At 40.6% G+C, this 22,647-nt stretch overlaps 1 protein-coding gene across 2 annotated transcripts in view; it reads left to right on the forward strand.

The window, feature by feature from the left end:
• Positions 1-2,671: 2,671 nt before the first annotated feature.
• Positions 2,672-22,647, forward strand: part of LOC142100093 (beta-1,3-galactosyltransferase 2-like) — a 30,601-nt gene continuing 10,625 nt past the window's right edge. The window contains exon 1 of one of the 2 annotated variants that reach the window (XM_075184075.1): positions 2,672-2,855. The gene's annotated coding sequence lies outside the window, so the exon portion shown is untranslated. Of the gene's footprint in view, positions 2,856-10,499; positions 10,726-22,647 lie in introns of those variants that run through there. The other variant, XM_075184076.1, reaches the window with a different exon arrangement.

Here is a 22,647-nt window from a genome sequence, read left to right on the forward strand (position 1 = left end):
ATCAAAGCCTGCCTAGTGAAATTTTTCTCTTTTTCTACATGCTAATGTACGCCACATTAACATAACTGAAATCTTTCTCAGCTGTAAGCTCTACTCTGAAAAGCTGGACAGCGAATGTGTGGAGGCATCATTTGATCCCTCCCTGTCACGTGAGTTACCTTCTTGTTAGTGCGCATGCCCGTGGCTTTCGGTCGGCGCATGCGCACTAACAAAAAAAGGAGGAGAAGATCATTGTAGTTTTCTTCGGATGAGAAGAGGCTGCGAAAAGGAGGTGAGTCACTTCTCAGGGACAGCAGGTTATCGGCACTGCTGTCCCACAGAACTTTCTTGATATATTGCAGGAAACTTTCAATCCTTATCAAGGAGATAAGGATTGAAAAGCTTGCACACAAAAAAACGATGAATGATAAATAGGCCCCTTAATGTGGTGAATTTCATCTTACTCTTCACAAAGTTATGTATTGTTGAGGCCTCACTGAGGGGCATATTTAACAAATGATAGTGCACCATCGTGCACTTACCGTGTAATTAAGGTCCCTCTGTGTGTCCCGCATATTTAAGAAGGGTGCATCACAGCAGTTATCATGGATATCTGCTGCTTTGCATTCCTTTTGGTTTTTGGGAGCAGTCACCATTCTACAGTATGGTGACTGCTCCCGGTCGCAATCTAACAAGTTCCGAAAAAAAGTTTTTTTCCGGTAACTTGTCATGATAATGTACGTCAGCTGAAGCTGGCGTACATTATCATTTTTAAAAGAAATCAGTGCTTTCAGCTCTGCTCCGAAGAGCAGAGCTAGACAGCGCATGTGTGGAGGGATCACATGATCCCTCCCTGTCACTCACTGCTCTGTCTCTGCTACTATAGTTGCAGAGACAGAGCGGAGATGTCTGTGCGCATGTGCAGCTCTTCGAACTCTACATGCGCAATTCCAGTGTAAAGAAAAATGAAGAGGACCAAGAGGCGATCCAGAGACAGCGCTTCCGAAGAGGCGGGGTAAGTGTGATTTTTTTTATCACAGAAACAGCAGTTTATCGGAACTGCTGTTTCTGTGATCCGTTTTTCATAAATTTGAGAAATAGTTCAATCCTTATCCATGCGATAAGGATTGATAACTATTTATCATTTTTGGCGAACATTGATAAATGTGCCCCTGAGAGTGGTTGGAGTAGCTTATGGAAAAGCTTGATTGAATCAGCGATTTCAATTTGAATGTTCCAGGTTCGTTATTAAGAGCAATGTGTTACACCTTTTCACACCACTGAAATTGAGAAGGGCACAGTGGGTAAAGAAAATTAACTTACTAAGGGGTCTATTTATTAGCCTTCGTTTTTTTCAGTAGAAACTTTTAAATCCTCATCATATAGATGCGGATTGAAAAGTTTCTCATAATTATTAAAAAATCAACACAGGAACAGCCGTTACAAAAAACGGCTGTTCTTGTGAAGAGTATCACTTACCTTTCACTTGAGTCTTCTCTTCTCCTCCCTATGCGATGCTGCTCACCACTCTTTCAATCCCTGTGCGCATGCCCCAACCGGTTACCCCGGGCACACGCACAGAGATCCCTAAATGAAAGAACCTCAGGCATGTGACATGGAGGGATCATGTGAGCTGTTTCAGTGAAATTTTTCAATTATGTTAATGTACGCCAGCTTCAGTTGGCGTACAATAACATGTTTTTTTTTTTGCAGTTCGGCTATTCATACATAGCGTTACTGAGCAGTGCCCATACACTGTTATGGGGACTGCTCAGAAAAACAAAGAGATATGCAAAGCAACAGATATCTAGGATATCTGCTGCAATGCAGTCATAGTAAATAACAATTTTGCGTTTAATCGGTTTTTGGGGCTTTGAACACAGTTTAGTAAATATTCCCCATGGGAACCATGGACCTTTCTCTACTTAGATACATGTCCATGCTCATAGTTATTATTACTCTCAGATAAGGAGGCCTCAGTGAAATACATCAATTACAATATTACTGTATTTCATGTTTTTAGGATGAGAAGAATCCAATTAGGATATTATGTTAACTCATGTATATGTTTGAACTTTCTTAATTGTGACATCGTTAGCATTCTTATCTATTTTTTACAGTATCAGTATCAAGTTGTTTTGTTTTTGCTTTTAATGCAATTGAATAAGAGAAAGTTCGTCCAACATGAATATATTATTTTTAAATAGCCTAAATAATACCTCTTTGGAGTTAAAATATGTAAGTGCTCTGAGGACTAATGCGTTAGTTTACATGCATGCAAGTGTGTAATGATCGTATGTAAGCCACAATAAACGTCCTTAAAGAGTAAATCTATTGTTTTCCCATTCGGAATGGTACAGTTAGCACCCCAAATTAACATATATAAACAAGTAACCTGTCCAAGAAATACAATTACCGGTCTCTTCTCAAACTACTTGACTTGCCTAATGAATTTACTGGATGTTACATTTACAGGGATTTACTGAGTCAAGAGCGATCTTACACACTTGTGGGTTAATAGGACAATCAGGTATTCGCTTTTAACTTTCTCATCTGCATATGCAGAACTTCTTACCACCCCTGTACTAACCGGAGGGCTATTTATGGTCAAAGTGAGGTCCCGCAGTTTGGGGTTTGAAGCTCGATCTCTGCGCATGCGCAGTGGGTCTGTCCTCGTATTGGCTGCTTCTTAGGCAGTCAGGCAGCTGTTCTAGTCCTACTTGCGAGCTAGTAGTGTAGATAACAAAGTAAGCTGCGGTGATGGATCTTACTGTATTCACCGCTTAAAACGCAATTCAAATAAGCAGCAATTCGCCCCAGTGGCTTCCTCAAGTTCTGCAGAAGGATTTAAACACAAGACAACACATCTGCTATCTGTAAGTGTGCGTTTTTTTTTTTTTATTTATCCTAAAGACTTAGGGCCTGATTTTGAGTTAGGAGCAAAGCGAAGAAAAGGAGCAACTCTGCATCTTGGCAAAACCATGTTGCATTAGAGGGGGAGGTAAATTTAAAATCTAGAGACATATTTATAGTTGACATATGGCATGTCATAGATCAACTTTTATTTCAGTGTAAAAATAAAGCTATCAAGTATTTGTGTGATACATGAAAAAACAGTATTTTCCTTGCATGCCAAAAAAAAAAGTCAATTTGAACCCCTTACATTGCAGCATGGTTTGTCTAGGTGCAAAGTTGCTTCTTTTTTTTGCTTTGCCCCTAACTCAAAATCAGGCTCTTAGTGCGTGTTGCACATACATCCTGCTACAAACTGTAAGAGAAAACTTTTCCTGGATACCTAGTGCATATGGGCAGCATTCAGTATTTAATTACGATTTATTAAGAAGGAATGCATTCAGGATTTACTAACATCAGAAGGGACGTGCTATTGGGACTTGTATATTTATATCATTACAGAGACTTTCAACAAGTTATTTTCCTGAAATATTCTTGGTTGACTTTAGTGATATCTGAAGCTGACGTACATTAACGTAATTGAAGACTTTCCTAGCTGTCAGCTCTGCTCCAAAGAGCGCACAGCGCATGTCTGGAGGGATCATGTGATCCCTCCCTCCCACACGATAACAGTTGCTCATTAGTATAGTCTCTGTGCGCATGCCTTATGCGCAGTAGGAGTTCAACGAGGATGCCGGCATCTTAAGTTTCTTCACAGTGACCAGGCAGTGCATAGGTAAGTGTTAAACTTCACAGGGACAGCAGTTTATCGTAACTGCTGTCCCTGCTGAAGTTTTTTCATAAATATGAGAAATAGTTCAATCCTTATCAATGCGATAAGGATTGAAAACTATTTTTCATTTTATGCGGTTGTTGGTAAATGTGCTCCTTAGTAAGAAGCGCAGTTAACCTACCATTTTTTGTTATCATTCAGTACTTGTTTTGTTGAGACTTAATAAAACACTATAATCATTAATAAGATTTGTCTAGAATGTGTGGAACTACATTGGAGAATACATCATACTTGCCTACTCTCCCAGAATTTCCAGGAGGCTCCCGAATTTCAGAGAGTCCTCCCGTACTCCTGGAGGAGTAGGCGAACCTCCCGGACCCTGAAAAAATGCCAAAATTCATGGCATTCAGTAGTGGGGGCTGGGATTAATCACATCATTAAGCCCCACCCCCGCCATTCAATACCTTGGGGTATATTTACTAAACTGCAGTTTTGAAAAAGTAGAGATGTTGTCTATAGCAACCAATCAGATTCTAGCTATCATTTATTTAGTATATTCTAAAAAATCATAGCTAGAATTTGACTGGTTGCTATAGGCAATATCTCCACTCATTCAAACCTGCAGTTTAGTAAATATACCTCCTTGTATTTTTGTATGGGTAAGGACAGGGCTATAGTGATATATTGACGTTGTTATGCCCCCTCCTACCCTTTCTCACATGATCTGTACTCCGATCTCCTGGAGTACAGATTTAAAAAGTAGGCAAGTATGGAATACTTCAGGAGAGATAAGAGCTTTCTTTCACTGTATTTCTGTACAAGTATGTTTTAAGCAATATGGGGATTATTATTATTATTCTTTATTTATATGGCGCCACAAAGTGTCCGCAGCGCTGTACAAAATACAAAAATACAGTACAGACAGTATACAAGAGTACAACAGTACAGAGTAAAATGAGCCAAGACTTCAATATCTCCAAACATAGCAAGTACAGTGACAAAGGAATAAAATAAATGGTAGTGAGACAGAAGGAAAGAGGGCCCTGCTCATACGACCTTGCATACTAAGGGGAGGGGAAACAGGGATAAATATATGTTAAGTGTGCTACACTAGAAAGAACACATACAAGTTTGCAGAATCCAAACTTCTGTGCTGTTTGAGTTTCCTGATATCAGGGCACCCTTGGAAGCGTAAATTATCTATCTATCTATCTATCTATCTATCTATCTATCTATCTATCTATCTATCTATCTACGTATCTATCTATATTATGTTGTTTGTGCTCTAAATGATTTCCTACATATTTCTCTACTACATTACTTGGGTGGGGAGATTAGATCGATGTTAGTCCTTGTTCCTCTTTTACAAGATTATGAAAAACACACTTCTTCTTTGCCACTAAGCAAAATCTATAACATTGTACTGTAAGAAAGGAAATAAGGGTAATTAAGACAGTGCAGGTTATTGAAAACATCTGTCAAATTTAGGTGTATGATATAAAGGTATTAGCCACATAGGAATAGAGAAGGACATTTCCAGTTTACTGCAGGGGCCACTGTAAGCATCAGAGTGTCTGTAGACTGGACGGTCTGCACAAGGAAACTAAGTACGTTTTATACATATTACATAACAAATTGCATAGCTTGGAGTTGTTGAACTAGAAATATTCAGTCATTGCCATAGTCCAACTCTGCTGTGCTTTGTCGCATTACATTACTCTGAAGTTTAATGTTTATTCCACTATTTCTTTTATTGGTTTTTATAATGTTAAGCAGCGCTTTCTACCTTGCCTTATTTTGCTATAGTCTTACTCAGTGGTCGAAGTGGAAACTAAGAATTGCTGGTATGGAACCCTCAATTTGAAATGAACGGCTGAGGGCTGCCCGGGCCCCCGAAGGTTTAGGGGTTTTAGAGTGAAATGTATTTTAGTTGCATTTTAACACTACATAGTATAATATAAAACATATTAAATGATGCTAGGCTATCCACCCTGTGTAGCCCACCTCTCCTGTGTCATTACTTTTCCTCTGTGTCCATCCACCTTTCCCTCATGTTTCCTTTGTGTACATACATTTTCCCTCTATCTCCATTATCTTTCTATATATATAGTTTCTTGGTGAATATTTTCCACAGCTCTCAAGTTAAAGCTGCCAAATCTAACATAGTTATTTAGTATCGAAAAAGTAACCTATCAGACCACATAGCGACAAAGCAACAAGTATTGAAAACATTTTTTGTTTGTAAACAACTGTTTGACCTCTGGAAGGAAACCTCACAACAACAAGACATAACGACAACTCAACATAACAAGAACGCGACAAAGCAACAAATATTATTTTCTAAATTGTATTTTTGGTCTATTTATCAAATAATTTGCTAATATATAAAAACTGCTACACAATACAAATCAGACCCACGCAATACCGAGTGACCCTGCTTGTATAACAAAACTTTCCAAAATAGCTCCCTTATATCTTCTATGTTACCCTTTATCTTTCCCTTATCTGTTTACTTTCTCTGGTCCTATATGCGTTTATCTTCATTGCAGGTATCCCCCCCTCTCACTCCCTACCTGCTCTCCTCTGTGCCTTACATCCTGATTCTCTCACTCTTCCCTTACTCCTTGATCCTCTCTATCTGTCCCTGTTCCTCCTCCTATTTTCCCTTCTAATTAGTGAATTTACACATTTGCCTCGTCATCATCAGGCTGCACCATATTTCATCACACTGTGCCCCCAACTTCATCACATTGTGCCTCCTTCATCACACTGTACCTCCTTCATCACACTGTGCCTCCTTCATCACATTGTGCCTCCTTCATCACACTGCAACCTCCTTCATCACACTGTGCCTCCTTCATCACACTGTGTCTCCTTCATCACACTGCGCCTCCTTCATCACATTGTGCCTCCTTCATCACACTGCAACCTCCTTCATCACACTGTGCCTCCTTCATCACACTGCAGCCTCCTTCCTCACACTGCACCCTACTTCATCACATTGTGCCTCCTTCATCACACTGTGCCTCCTTCATCACACTGTACCTCCTTCATCACACTGTACCTCCTTCATCACATTGTGCCTCCTTCATCACACTGCGCCTCCTTCATCACACTGCAGCCTCCTTCCTCACACTGCAGCCTCCTTCATCACATTGTGCCTCCTTCATCACACTGTACCTCCTTCATCACACTGCACCCTCCCTCATCACATTGTACCTCCTTCATCACACTGTGCCTCCTTCATCACACTGTGCCTCCTTCATCACACTGCGTCTTCTTCATCACACTGTGCCTACTTCATCACACTGCAGCCTCCTTCCTCACACTGCAGCCTCCTTCATCACATTGTGCCTCCTTCAACACACTGTGCCTCCTTCATCACACTGCAACCTTCTTTAATCACACTGTGCCTACTTCATCACACTGCAGCCTCCTTCTTCACACTGCAGCCTCCTTCATCACATTGTGCCTCCTTCATCACACTGTGCCTCCTTCATCACACTGTGCCTCCTTCATCACACTGCAGCCTCCTTCATCACACTGCAGCCTCCTTCATCACATTGTGCCTCCTTCATCACACTGCAACCTCCTTCATCACACTGTGCCTACTTCATCACACTGTAGCCTCCTTCTTCACACTGCAGCCTCCTTCATCACATTGTGCCTCCTTCAACACACTGTGCCTCCTTCATCACACTGCAGCCTCCTTCATCACATTGTGCCTCCTTCATCACATTGTGCCTCCTTCATCACACTGTGCCTCCTTCATCACACTGTGCCTCCTTCATCACACTGCAGCCTCCTTCATCACACTGCAGCCTCCTTCATCACACTACAGCCTCCTTCATCACACTGCAGCCTCCTTCATCACACTGTGCCTTCTTCATCACACTGCGCCTCCTTCATCACACTGCACCCTCCTTCATCACATTGTGCCTCCTTCATCACATTGTGCCTCCTTCATCACACTGTGCCTCCTTCATCACACTGTGCCTCCTTCATCACACTGCAGCCTCCTTCATCACACTGCAGCCTCCTTCATCACACTACAGCCTCCTTCATCACACTATACCTCCTTCATCACACTGCAGCCTCCTTCATCACACTGTGCCTTCTTCATCACACTGCGCCTCCTTCATCACACTGCACCCTCCTTCATCACACTGCATCCTCCTTCATCACACTGCACCCTCCTTCATCACATTGTGCCTCCTTCGTCACACTGCACCCTCCTTCATCACACTGCACCCTCCTTCATCACATTGTGCCTCCTTCATCACACTGTGCCTCCTTCATCACACTGCACCCTCCTTCATCACACTGCAGCCTCCTTCATCACACTGTGCCTCCTTCATCACACTGCACCCTCCTTCATCACACTGCAACCTCCTTCATCACACTTTGCCAGGACAGTTCAAAACATAACACTACTGTACAAAGTGGCACACACATAAAAAATATACATAGAGCAACAGGAGAGACTTTACCAATGAGCCAGGTAATAGAGCTGCACTTCTCACACTTTGAGCCCAGAATCGTCCAAACGTCCTACTGCCAACTATGGTAGCAGTTTAGCCCACGCGCCACAACTCATTCGGCAGGTCCACACTGGTGCAAAAACCTGATGATAAATGCTTCTTACTTTGAAAGGAGCCCAGCACTCTGGCCACCTTTTCCCCAGCAAGTTTGTACTTTAGTTTCTCTGCCATTTTGTTATGCAAACCCATCCAGATTTTTGGAAATCTGAGAGCACCTTGGCAGATCGAGGTGCACAGCACCACCAAAGAGGATTTTATACTGTGCCTCATTGTTTTGCACCTAGTAAATCAGTACCAGTAAGGTAACAGCGTTTTTAAATAAGTATATCAGAAAATAACAATTTGATTTTCAAAATGAGATCCACATTAAACCTTTAGATACATGTCCATGAGGTGGACACTTGGAAGAAATGAAAATCAGAAAAGTATCTTACCAAACAAAACCCTGTTGAGCAAGTTAAACAGCCTTGAATTAAACTTGTAATACAGGTTCACTAAGAAAACATTTTAATTATAATATCCCTTACACAAACAAATACATTGGTAGAACTATACTGAATACAGCATTTTCATTTCATTTCATATTGTTGGCATCATGTTTTAAATATAATGCATCTGTTAAGTTGATTAACCTTTATAGTATTTTGTAAAATATGTCAATGGTTGTATACTGAGAGTTGACAGATTAGTGACTCTGGTAGGCACATGTTAAGTAATGTAGATAGGTCACCACAGAGCACAATAAAAAAAACTTGATGTTTCAACAATTTGTCAGATTTTCCAGGGGGCATATTAGCTTATATGATATGAAGGAGTAATTCCAAATAATCAAGGTTATACCTAATCACTGTTTTATCAGCATACAGGCCCAGGCATTGGTCGAAGAGGTGGTATGGAAAATGTAAATTCATTTAATTGGGTAGTTTTACAATCAAAGCAGAGGGAGAAGTGACAGCATGACATACCCCCGTATAACAGCCCACTTTACCCACTGGGCCTAGAAGAAGCTTCAAATGGGGAAAAGTTGTAGCGTGGTATGTGGCGTGTCATAGGATCGGAGCTCCTCCTAGAAAATGGTATGTTATGTTTTACTATATAGAGCCACCCGCTTCTCATAACTTCTACTGACTCATAAGCAATTGGGCTTAACCTTGTTTAGATACAGTTACCATGCAAGACACTCTTAAAATTAGTCAGCATAAGCTAAGTGTTTCAGAATTGTAACGTCCAGCAGAATGTGTGGTTCTTTAGATTTTAGAATGTAAGTAGGTGTGATATTTATAGCTATTCTCCTAAGGTGTAATATGTTTGTGCTATTTTCTTTCATTTTTCAATTCATTCTTCACCTTCTGTGCAATATTATTTCTCAGCCTAGCTGTACTAGTTTTTTCATAAATACTATGGAAAGGAAATATCCAGCATTAGTTGGACATTAGTTGCAATGGTGTGACAAAGTTGGTGTCAAAGTAGTTGTTATCATGATGACAGTAGGGACTTAAATGGATAGGTATGTAGTAATACAGCTAAAGGTCATTGTGCATTTCTTGGTATTCATATTGGAACATTTTTATGTGCAATTGTTCAAACTTGTTAAAACAGGTGCGGGGTTACTGGCACTCAAAAATAGGTATTATAAAACGTTAATTTTATTAAAAAACAACCTGTGGTTGTTTGCCAAAATCTCAGTCACGGTTTTGTAAACTGTCATTAATGAAGTAAAAAAATAATTTAAGAGCATAGTGTAAAATCTATTTAAACTATGTTATAACCCCATATGATTTGCACACATGTGGGTCATGATAGGTCCAAATTTTCAACAGAATGTAATTCATACTTGCCAACATTTTTTTTTTTTCTTCCGGGAGATGCCGGCTGGGACGTGGGCGTGCAGGGGGCGGGGCTGCGAAATCGCGTCATTTTGGCCCCGCCCCCGTGACGGAATGACGCAAATCGCGTCATTTTACAGTGGGGGCGGGGTCGCGTCATTTTACAGTGGGGGCGGGGCTAAACGCCGCGATTCCGGGTGAATCGCGGCGTTTAAACTAAATTTTTCCCCCTTCCTATCAGGGAGATTGCCACACTCGTCCGGGAGACTCTCGCAAAATGCGGGAGTCTCCCGGACAATGCGGGAGAGTTGGCAAGTATGATGTAATTTGCTTATTCAAGAAGCACTAGGTAAAACTGTTGCACACTAGTGAGAATAATGTAGTCTGCAGCTTCCTGGTTGCCTTTGTCATCAGCCACACACTAGCAAGCACAGTGTGTGACAAGGTGAGAGGAGTAGGGTCTCTCCAGCCTCTGTTCCTGTGCACTCAAGCTATAGTGATTGCAAGAAGGAATGTCAGAAAGCGAGCAAGAAACGTGTGTCACTCTATACTCATTCTAAAGTTAATTACTGCAGAGTGACAGGTGACCAGAGCCCTCCGGGAAGCAGGGTAAGGCAAGTTAAGGATCAGAAATTGAGGAGAGAAGCTTATTTCTGCCATCCCCAGGATGGTGCTGTCTGAGACAAACCTCATGGTAGGAACAGTCCTGGATGTGTGTGTGTGTGTGTGTGTGTGTTTATGTATATAAATTAATCAGGGGGAGGTCCAAATGTACAAGTTGACAGTGCTCTAACATGAGTACTTTACATTTAGAGCCTTTTATGTATTGATCTGATCAAGGAATAAAAAATGTACAAGTCCATGAAGTATTGCTTTACACGAGAATCTTATCACTATTTTTTTGCTAAACAAATAACTGCCATTGTTACAAAATTATTTTGTGTGCTGACATTTTGTAACATTAACCATAGGTGTAAAATATCAAGTAAATGCATGCATATAGCTAACAAACACACTATTAAAGAAAAAAATAAACATTTTTATTTGTTGTAGTAGGTAGTTGATCTGTATGGTTTTAACTTTTTTCAATTGTCAGGGCAGCTCTGTTTATTGAGGAACTCAATTGCAAGTTGCTTATTGAACATTGCCATATTTCGGTAGTCAGTCCCTAACTTGTTAGAAGTATAGAGTTCATATATCTCTTAAAAATGCCAGCATATCACTGTGCTAATGTAAATTGTTTGTATTGTTGAAGTCAGTTTTAACCACTTTGGTCCTACAGTGCTAAAGCTGTGGACCCAAGACAAGCAGCTACCAGGACTGTTATATGTCAATTGAGACAATATGGAAATCTTAGGAAATCAGTCTCGTGATTCAGTCATACTATCACCAGATCTCTTCAATTTGCTCACCAATGTGTGTAGTCAAGTTTGTACCCAAATCTATATATGAACTTTAGGTACAGATGTGCCTATAGTTAGTCAATATAACCTTAATATTCAAGAAAAGGTTGCACTTGCTAATAGGTGTAAAAATGAATGCACTTTAGGGAGATCTATTTTACTGGTGCTATTTAATAAACTTTACTTCTCCACATCACATGTTTGGCAAACAGTCAGTAGTGAAACCGACTTAGTTTCCCACAAATAAAATGTTCTTCTTCAGGATACTGGTGTCTTTGTGTGTGCTGTAAAACATACTTGCCTCCTTTTTAAACTTCTCCTCCTTGAAATCCTGGAGGAGGTAATATGACAGGGAGTGGGTGAGGTCACCATAGCTCCACCCCCTGCTAGGGAAAGCTGAATTTCACGGCATTTAATAGTAGGGGGCGGGGCTTAGTGACGCAGATTTGCATCATTAATTCCCACCTCCATCAACCTCTTTAAAAATGGTGTGAATAAAGTAGATTTTTTAGTTGTCACCAGCCTTGTACACCCATTAGATGGTCATACAGTTGTGCATTTTGTTTCATCTGCAGTTGCATGGGCAGGGGTGCCGAGAGAGGGTGGGAGCAGGTACAAAATACTGTGGCCTGGGCACGCCTGGAGGCCATGGCCGAAAAAGGTGCTGTACTGAAGTGCAAAACCCCTCTTATTTTATGTTGTGTTCCTTTTGTGCCTGTAGCATACCTTTCAACCGTCCCAATTTTGACAGGGTAGTCCCTATTTCAGGGCTCTGTCCCGCCATCCTGATTGGAACACCTTTGTCCTGATCAGTGGGAAAGTTGGGAGGCATTGTGTTCACTGCTGTGTGCACAGCAATGAAGGGAGGAGGGGAGGAGGGAAAGTGTCGGTATATTGCTTTAAAAACACTCCCCCATCTTGATATGCCATGTCCCCATAGTGCTGTGACCATGCCCCTTTTCCGATGCTGCCTGCCCGAATGGTGGAAGGTATGCTGTATATATGCTGTACAGTATTTACAAATCTGACCTGACCAATTGAGGAATCACATGAAGATGATATTTTCATATAGTTGCACTAAATAATAATTTGTAGTAAATGCAAGTATGAATCATATGTAAGGTAAAAACCTTGCTTTCGAAGATTTTTTTGTAATAATAGCAGGAACGTGTTGTACTCTGGCACTGTTAATACCTGGTGCCTGACCACCACTAAATTGCAGAACCTGGCTGTCAAATGAAAGTAGCAGCATCAGATCACCACTTTAGGTGGTGTATTCCTTAGGACCACCCTTAACTATGGTCAGCAAATTAAACTATTCAATATCAGGAAAATAACAAGAGTTGCCAGACCATTAACCATTTTTATAAGGAAAAACAATCAGTAGTATTTTATTCTGTAAATGAAAACCTATACATAACTAATAAATGTATAAATATATATATTTTACATATATATTCTATAGATTGTTTATATAAACAGCAAAAATAAAGATAAATTGCCAAACCTGGCTGTCAAATTAAACGGGCAGCATCAGAACACCACTATAGATAGTCCCTCAGACCACTTTGGTTTTGGTCAGTAAACCAAACTCTTATATATTTAGATTCCCACAGAAATAACAAGAGTAGCCTGGTTAAGAAATACAATATAGTGGGTTTGTGCTGTGAGTGTTATTTTTACTTAAGCACTATGTCAACCAGGAAATACATTTGTAACAATATCATATGTTACCAAATATGCACAACCCTGAATAAGCCACCTAACGGTTGATCCAATGTCCCTTTTATATTATGTACCCTGACAACTGTTCTCTTAACTAATAAATAATGATACAGTAAGTTTGTTTGGTAGGGAAAGATCACATTGTTTATTAAATGAAATTTTAGTTTTGGTGAAGAATAGCATAGGACAATTAGTTCACAGCCCTTACTAACACCAAAAATGGGACGACCTTTGCCCATGTTACTTCTAGGCCGAGAGGCTCCACTTTCTCTCATTTGGCTTAGTAGCTTGAGTCTACCCCTGCATAGTTGATGCCTCATAACCCCCAAGAGGGGAAGTGTTACTAACAATGTGCCTCCCTTTTGAGGGAGAGTGCTCCATCGCCATACAAATGCGTAATTTATGACCGCTGATTGGCATACTTTCCCGCCACAGCTAGGTTCCACAGCCCGCCAACCACAATGACCCCTCAAAGCCCAACGAGACTCCTAAACAACTGGTCAATAAACAGGACCAGACCTTCATGCGTGAGGTGATCTCCATCCGACCTGAACAAATGGTCATACACACAGTTAAAAAATTATGTGGTGACCCACAACTGCTCCTCGTCTGTCTGCTAAGAATCATCTGATGGCCAAGTTTACCTTAGATCTGGTCATATAATATGAAGGCCATTATTGAAAACCCTCCATGTCTAACTGAAAAAATGTCCAACCAATCAACCTAGTACCAGGCCAGTGTGAATTAAATGCCCTCCAATTCATGCCTTTTTGGTATCATGACGACCACTTATAACATGGAGGCATCACACCTTGAAATTAACAGCATGATACAGAACATACAAATGAGACCCCACTAAACACCATAGGCCCAGATGGGTAAAAGGATAAAGGGATGACCCATATGGATGTAAAGCCTTAAAAAACACCAAAGGAGTCACAGGCAGCTTTCGTCATGAGTCCATCCTGCAAGGGAGATAACAAGAATCATAGCATGCGTTGTGTCCTTATGTATTTTTTTTTACAACAGCTGGACTTCCACCTGTCCAGCTCTTTAATTATTTTGGCAGAACAACCAGCCTCAGCAGCTGCCATAACTGTGCCTACTTGTGCCACCCTGTCTGTTGTTGCTGGGAACCGACTGGGCTTACTTTGCCACCGTTCCCTTTCGTTATCCTAAATGCACCCTCTCACCACAGTAGGAGGGGCTTACAAATGCTGCCACCACTGGACTCCTTTACCAGCATCCTTCAGAACCGGGTTTCTTCTGTTTAATTGACGCTGCAAGTGTACCCCGTTATGGGTGTACCTGGGCTGGTACTCCTGACCTCTTGCTATGGATCAGAGTTGCTGTGGATGGATCCCCCCTGGCCTATTACACTGGCCAGAGCTGCTGGGTAGCAGGCAGAGTGGTGGTACTGGATGCTGGGCACAAACCTCAGAAACAGCCGGGAATGTATTAGATTTTGGGTCTAGTCTGTAGGTCACAGGGATAGAGAAGTTTCCAAGCAGGTCTTTGAAGCAAGTGATGTTTATTTGCTCACCCTGGTTGAAGGTGTCGGGGAGCAGGTCAGATGGAACATTAAGAACAATTTTCAATACAAGACAGTGCTTTTTATACAAATTTGAACACAGCCTAACAGGGTAAGCCAGTCCCTTTGAGGTCTGAGCTATTTTTAGAATAAGGATGCAATTTGTTTACCCAAACATGAATTTGCATGCAATGCAGAGCTAACAATATTTACTCTTATCTGTAATATTCTAAAACTTGCTGTGATTTCCTGCATCTCATTTTTAGATGCAGGAAATCTAGTATCAAGTTTTAATTAAACCTTCCTGTGCCTTTAGGTGCTAGACCCTCACACATCAAAAGGTCTGATTAACATGAGATTAACATGGGTCCTTTCTTCAGATAGTCGCAGAATACACATTCCCAAAGAAAGGTACAAAACCCCAAACAAGTAATTTCCTCACATCACAATATACAAAAGACTCACTACACAAAGGCTTATTGTATCAGATATATACCTTAGAAATCATGCATTTCCTCCAGCAAAGATAAAACAAACAATTTTTTCCCCTGGTCTCAAAAATATAGTTATCTCTTTTACCAACATACCAACAATATCAAAAATAAGTACATTTGCATTTAATATAAATAAGCGCCCTGCACTATTTCCCTTAAATACATTTATACCATAAGTTATTTATAAGTGATCCAGTCACACTACCCTAAAAGAATGAGTACCATGGTCCTCTTGGTTAGACCCAACTTATGTAAACATTTTTTAAAGTTTTACGAACTGATACTAGATAATTTTGAGCCCAATGTACCGTGAGAAATCTGTTCTTTCCCTTAGTCAGAGTAAACCATTGGCCTTACCAAGCTGAATCTGTTAATGATCCGTGGATTTATAAACCAAACTACACTCATACAAAATTATCTAACACCCCAGCAAACCAGTACCTGGAATAGAAATTAGCCGATGCTTCCAACGCCTTCATCCTGATGTCCCTGAATAAAGCCACTAAAAAACAAAAAACAAAAACATTTTCTAATCTGTATTCGGGCATACTATATACCCAATGCATGAGTAGAACAATGATTATAATACACAATAACATATATTTAGCATAATTTTTCCAATTTTTTACCCCTAATGATATTGAACATTAATTACTCTAGTATGCATCAATCTACCTTGTTTAAGAGATCTAGTAAGACACTGAATTATTTTAAAATTTGGTATCTACCTACAAAGAGGTAATTAAAAAAAGCACATAGAGCTCACTGTTTTTTTAACAAGTTGCTCAAAAATGGATCACAGAAATGTTCACGATGTCTGACATCTGGAAGGTTTGAACAGTTCACTTGTGATAGAGTAGCACTGTATAATTTTGTGTTATAATTAGAGTATCGAAGTCGTATAATTGGATGAACGAAAGTATATTGGTTAATATTGTTTTGCCGTGCGATTGCGATCCGCACGCACGTAACACGTGGCATGGTGCGATCGCACGGTAAAATACGCACGCACACGCACTATAACATTTCGTTTCACATATATATTTATAGATTCCATTCCAATGTGATTTATGAGCTGACAGTATTTGGTTTATTATTATTTTATATATTATGATTATATGCACACTTTAGTGTTATTTAAGGTTCAGGTCATAATAAATGTGTCATGTCTGATATCATACTAATCCCCTTTACATTTTGTGACTGTCCGGTTCACTCTGCGAAGGGATCGCAGAGTGCATACGCAAGTTATTAATGTTAAGGAATTATGGACTATTAGAATTAGTAATCTTGGCGGGAAGATCAGAGCTCATCCCCTGTAGAGATGACTCCCTCCTTTGGATTCCTTAGATTGAATCAGCCTATGACCTGTTTACCCTGGAACCACCCTTGTCTGGACCTATAGAAGCAAGCTACGTCATGTCTATTGATCACTGTGTAACACTGACTGCATATATAATCATAGCTGCACCCCCACCAGCCTCAGACTTCACTGATCACAGTATTCAAAGCTGAATCACTGTCCAGGGGTGCCCGTGGTTAGCGCAGCGGTATGTATGTATCTTTTGGTATTGGCTGTACTGTACTGTATCATAATATAATAATGTATTGAATTGTTGACTATTTACATCTGCTAAAATAAATCACTTTGTGCGTTAGAAACACAATAAAATCGCCTATGCAATGCTTATTTGAAAACAATAGAATCACTTTAATAATTTGGGTGCTCGGGGGTAAGTTACGTTATCGGCAGGTATGCAACGCTTACGATATTCGGTTCCTCAACAAAGGGTGGGTTGACAGACACGTCTCATACGGGAAAAAACGCAATGTGTTTAAGACCTGTGGTTTAGTTTGTGTTGCGAAACCGAATGTCCGTTGTTGCATAGACTGAAGGAACGCTAATTTGAATCTAGGGACAAGAAAGAAAAATGTTTCTTTTTATTGTCGTTTTGCGTTTTAAAGGGTATTGCTTTGCCTAGTGTATGTGTGCTTCCTGTTTAGCGTGTATGAACTTCCGGTATTGTTACCACATGTTTAAACAATCATGTTTATAGTCTGTTATATATGTAACATAGTCTACATATGTATTAATATGTTCATAGTCTGTTATATAAGCATTTGTTGAAACCTCTGGAAAACTACCATTGTTTGGGAAATCTATTTTCTGTGCAGAAAACAAAAGGTTGTATGTGAATGGTATGCATAAAGATAAGAGAAGAGTTTGCATACTGTTGAAAAGAGATAGATAAGGGAAGAATTTGCATACTGTTGAAGACAGACAAAGAGGTGATTTACTATTGAAAAGACAGAGATATCGGTTGCTGCCTGACCCGGGAAACTGGATGGGCAAGGTTGTGTTTGAAATAAGAACACTATTATAGGTAGTATGTGGATTTTTTATGTAACATACGGTGCAGCTTAATAGGTAGTATGTGGATTTTTTATGTAACATACGGTGCAGCTTAATAGGTAGTATGTGGATATTTTATGTAACATACGGTGCAGTTTAATATGGTAGTATGTGAATTTGTATGTAGCATACGGTGTTATAGGTAATATACAGTATTCTAAGCTGTATATGGTGTGGGAATAAGTAGTATACAGGGTATACGGTGATATGGTAGTATGTGGATTTTTATGTAACATACAGTGTATTGAAGAAGTACGGGATTTGAATAAGTAGTATACAGGGTATACGGTGAAAACAGATTTTGTGGTAGAGTCAAGGGTATCGAGGAGCTGATAGCCCTTTAATCCGCAATGATATTTCTGTGTTAGGAGGTGTGTGGGCGTAGCCTGTGAAACCATCCACGGATAAAAAGGAAAAGGATTGTGAAAGACCTTTCCCAAACATGGGTAGTTTTGAGTCAGAGGTGTTAAATATTGTTAGAAATAAAGTGCGGTTGATTAAATCAACAAAAACGAGAATTAAGCATGAGGATTGTTTAAAATTGTGGCAAATGAAAGGCAACACGTGGCAGAGCAGCGAGTGCACAGCGGAAGTAGGCGTGGTGAAAAACCCTCGCAGCCAAATGCGATTGATGTGATAAGTACAGCCAATACCCAAAATGTTAAGAATATAACCAGTAACTTGTATCCTATAATTTACGTTAAGGATAAGCTATCAAGGGAAGGAAGGTAAACCCACCGTCATTTCGGCCAATGCCCATGCTAGTAACATGCAAGAGGCACCACATGGACAAGGAAGGGTAACGGTTCCACCAGCAGGGGCAGCGCCTGAAATCGGTGAGAATAATGTAGAGATTAATAGAAGGGGAGACATTCATTGTACTGCAACAGCAATTCCAGCAACTAGCTCAGAACGTAGTGATTTAGTAGGTTTAAATCCTGTCTGCACAACAGCAGTTCCCAATGGGAAAGCGGACAGAGATGGTGACGTTCCCTTAAAACATGTAGCAAAGCATGATCCATGGACTAGGTCTGAAATATTTTCAATTTTGTCTGATTTCCCTGATTCTAGGAAAAGATTTGACCAAATGTCAGAAGTTTATTAGATATTATGGTAATGTGTACGAGCCAACTAATAACGATTGGTGAGTATTATTGAAGACCTGTCTTCCTCTCAATACTGATATACAAAAGTTCATTAAGGATTGTATGTTGGAGGAGAATGAATCCTTAACCGAGGATGATAATCAGGACAATATTAGACATATAATCACGCAGTTGGCTATATATTTTCTAGTGATAGTGGACTGGAGTAAAATTTTTACCATCAAACAAAAGGACAGTGAAAATGCAACAGACTATTTTTGCAGGGCTCTGATAGCGATGGCCAAATATACTGGGGTATCAGACATAAAGGATAATGTACACTACAGGGAGGTTGCTATTTCAGTTCTCATGGATGGCCTCAGTGAAAACTTGAAAAGAAGGGTGCAAACTTCATTACCAAACTGGAAAGGAATCACTGTAAGTGCTCTCAGGGAGTCAGCTATAGGACATGATAAAAGTATAAATAAACAGAAAGAGACACTAAGTGATAGGGTAATGATGGTAAGTATCCCAGCACTAGAGGGACTGCACACACGACCACCAGCATACAACCCACATAACAGGAAACCTAGACTAGTGAGATGTTACAATTTGTCACGGGCACTAGGAGTCTTTACCCAGTATCACCCACTGATGGTCTTATCAGAGCAGTAGAGTTGGTATATGATACTCTGGTGGCAGGGTGATAATGGAACTGGAAACAGCAGATGGTTAAAGAGTGCTCAGAAAGTCTATGACTAGCAGCACTGGTAAACAATAGGTAACTGAACACGAGGATCTGGATGGACAAGGACACGTGAGGGTAGTCAGTGGTCTGCGCACGGCAAGTTGTACCACTGCTATAGTGAGAAGAATGTCCAGAAGTAATAAGGAGGTGGAAGTCAGCGGTCTGCGTATAGCAAGTTGTACCCCTGTCTGTAGTGAAGGAATGGAATCCAGGTGAAGGTAACAGGGAAGTCAGTGGTCTGCGTGTAGCAAGTTGTACCACTGCTTATGTGAGAGGATATATGCAACTGGTGACACAGGGAAACAGGAATCAGTGGTCTGCCTCTAGCAAGTTGTACCACTGAATATATATGTGAGGAAGGACACGAGGAGATAAATGCAATGCAGAGTCTACACGGGTACACTGAACTTGATCCCACGTTGAACTGCACACAATAATAATAATGAATGAACAGCACTGCACAGATAAACAAAGTCACTAGAATAGTCCAGCAAAAGGAAACACAGTCAATAATAGCAATAGTCTCAGAGGATGGAAACTCCGGAGGAGAACAACTCAGTCCAGATGGATATGCAATACACCAGCACAGTCAATGAGAAGTATGCATACCGTGGTTCAGATGAGCAGGCTGTTAGAGATAGCTGCAGGGATACCTGAGCGGCAGGGAACTGACGAGATTAGAAGTCCTTGCAGAATGGAAGCGGCAGGTAGGTGCAGCGCACTGTAGGTAGGCCAGCAAGGACGACAAAATACTTAGGAAGCAGTAGTATATCGAATTGAACAGCAGGAGACCACGGGAGAGCTGAAGCGATGTAGCAGAGCTGGAAGCCGAGGAGCGTAGACTCGATGCTTAACAGGCAAGTTGATACGAATGGACACACTGTAGAAGCAGTAGGCAGCGGGTCAGCTGACGGCAGGTGGAATGCAGACTGGAGCGCTGAGACGAGCAGGACTCTGTAGACACGCTGAAGTAGCTAACAGGAATCAGCTGGAACAGTAGCGATGTAACACAGGAGAGTTGGAGAGATCTGTAACTTGTTAGACACACGGAGGCAGCGGATAGGAATCAGCTGCTGGAGTCACGATGAAACACAGGAGAGTTTGCAGTAATCTGTAACTGTAGATATACGGAGACAGCGGATAGGGATCAGCTGCTGGAGTCACGATGAAACACAGGAGAGTTTGCAGTAATCTGTAACTAGATATACGGAGGCAGCGGATAGGAATCAGCTGCTGAAGTCACTAGGAACACGAGGAGTAGAAGTGGTCTGGAAAATACAAACGGCAAACAGGAATCAGCATAAGCTGAACACACGAGGAGGCACTGGAACACCTTCAGAGACTCATGAGGAATGAGACTCCAAGATCAGGCCACGTGGTATTGACCACAGGTACTTAATATAGGGAGTGTTGTCTGATCAGCCAATTAATTTAAAGGAACAGAACTGAAGGTTAGAAGGGACTGCACATGCGCAGTACCTCATTATAATGGACGTACACGGTTCCTAGCTACCTTAGAAGTAGCACTCACAGTCCGGTGAGTGACACAATTGCAGAGAAGAAGGACATATTAGGAGAGATTTTAAAAAGGAAAGACACAATACACATAGGGGTGGGTCACGTAGATATCCTCCAAGGAGGAATTCACATAGACTAGAAGACTCACACCTGCCCGCGCATTTTATAGCAGCAAATGCTGTGCTGGAAAGCGATAGTCAGCGCTAGGAGTCTTGTCACACCTATAGTCCTACAATCAGGCGGGGTAAATGTTAATCTGTGGTAAGTATTGGTGAGCAGGTTTAGAAAGAAAAAAAAAACTGATTTAAAAGGTAATCTTTATTGATTTTGTTTGTTTGTTTTATGTTGTCAAATGCTTGTTTTCCTAATCGCTGGCCGATGGTAAAGAATGGAAATGTTTGATAACTATCTTGTTTTTCTCCTCACAGATAAGAGTACACAAAAGAAATATAGACTTAGTGTTTACAGGGGTGGGATAGAGAAATAGAAAAATCACTCTTGAGAGACTAATCAGATAAGTCATCAAGAGTTAATTTTTACATTTCTTTGTCATAAGTCAGAAAGTCTGTTGAAAAGGTATGTAGTTAATGTGATACCGAGTTCTTAATGAGCAAATGACGGACGACAATGGATTGCACGGTTAGTTTAAGACCCCCTAGTCAAGTATGGGGAGGGGTCATAGTTTAGCAAATAGCTAAGGGGATTAGTGGAATGAATACAGCCATTTTCCCCATAAAGTCCAATCCAGCTGTCATTTGTGCTGTAAAATCTCCCTTTCTGCATGTATGTTTGTTTTCAAACTTTTGTATTCAAGTCTTTGTATTCCTATTATTCATTGCCTTCTTATTTCTCATTTTTTTACATCTATGCTAGTCTCTCTCTCTCTCTCTCTCTCTCTGCTCTGGTAGAGATAAAAACAAACACAGTCTCATCAATGGGGCTAAGACATATTTTTATTTTTTTACATAAGACAAATTCAGGGATACACATACTAGATTGACATGAGTCACAGAAACAGTCAGGGGTTTTGTTTTCATGAGTATAGAAACTGCTGATTTAAAGCAGAAAAGTTCTGTTGTGGAAATACGATTCATGTTTTATAGAGTGCATATCTGTTTTGTTTTTTTTGGGGTTTTTTTGTGGTTCGTGCCTCCTGTACAAAAATGTGCCTTTATATGGATCCACAAAGGGTGGGGAGTACAGGAGGACAGAAGATTGCTAGAGGTTAAGCATACAGATATGCATCTCTGTGTAGAACATTGGAGTAGGATTTGTGCCACAAGATACGACATAATGTGAAACCCTAGAAAATGTAGAATTTTCGTGTTTTTTATTTTTTCACTGTTAGACAGACATGTACTGGGTACTGTTATATTTGAAGAAAGTGTTATAGAAATAGACCCCTGTGTCTTTCTCACTTAGTCAAGTAGCTGAATGTGAGGTACTGAGAATGACATGTGAGTTGGCAGAGGGAAAATCGATTGATATACATTGGTCTTCAGCATTTTTCTAGTCTAGGGGGCGATGTTGAGGTCACTGAGAAATCGTTTTCTAACAATACCAGCACATGAGTAGGACACTACATAGAGGACTTTATACAGTGACACAGTTACCAACTGAAGTAGCTGCTAGTAAAGTCCACACTTACACACACGACCATACATGGCTGTCACACCAGGGCGAACATAGCTGTCAAATA

The sequence above is a fragment of the Mixophyes fleayi genome, chromosome 8, assembly GCF_038048845.1.
Source record: "Mixophyes fleayi isolate aMixFle1 chromosome 8, aMixFle1.hap1, whole genome shotgun sequence".
Taxonomy (NCBI): domain Eukaryota; kingdom Metazoa; phylum Chordata; class Amphibia; order Anura; family Limnodynastidae; genus Mixophyes; species Mixophyes fleayi.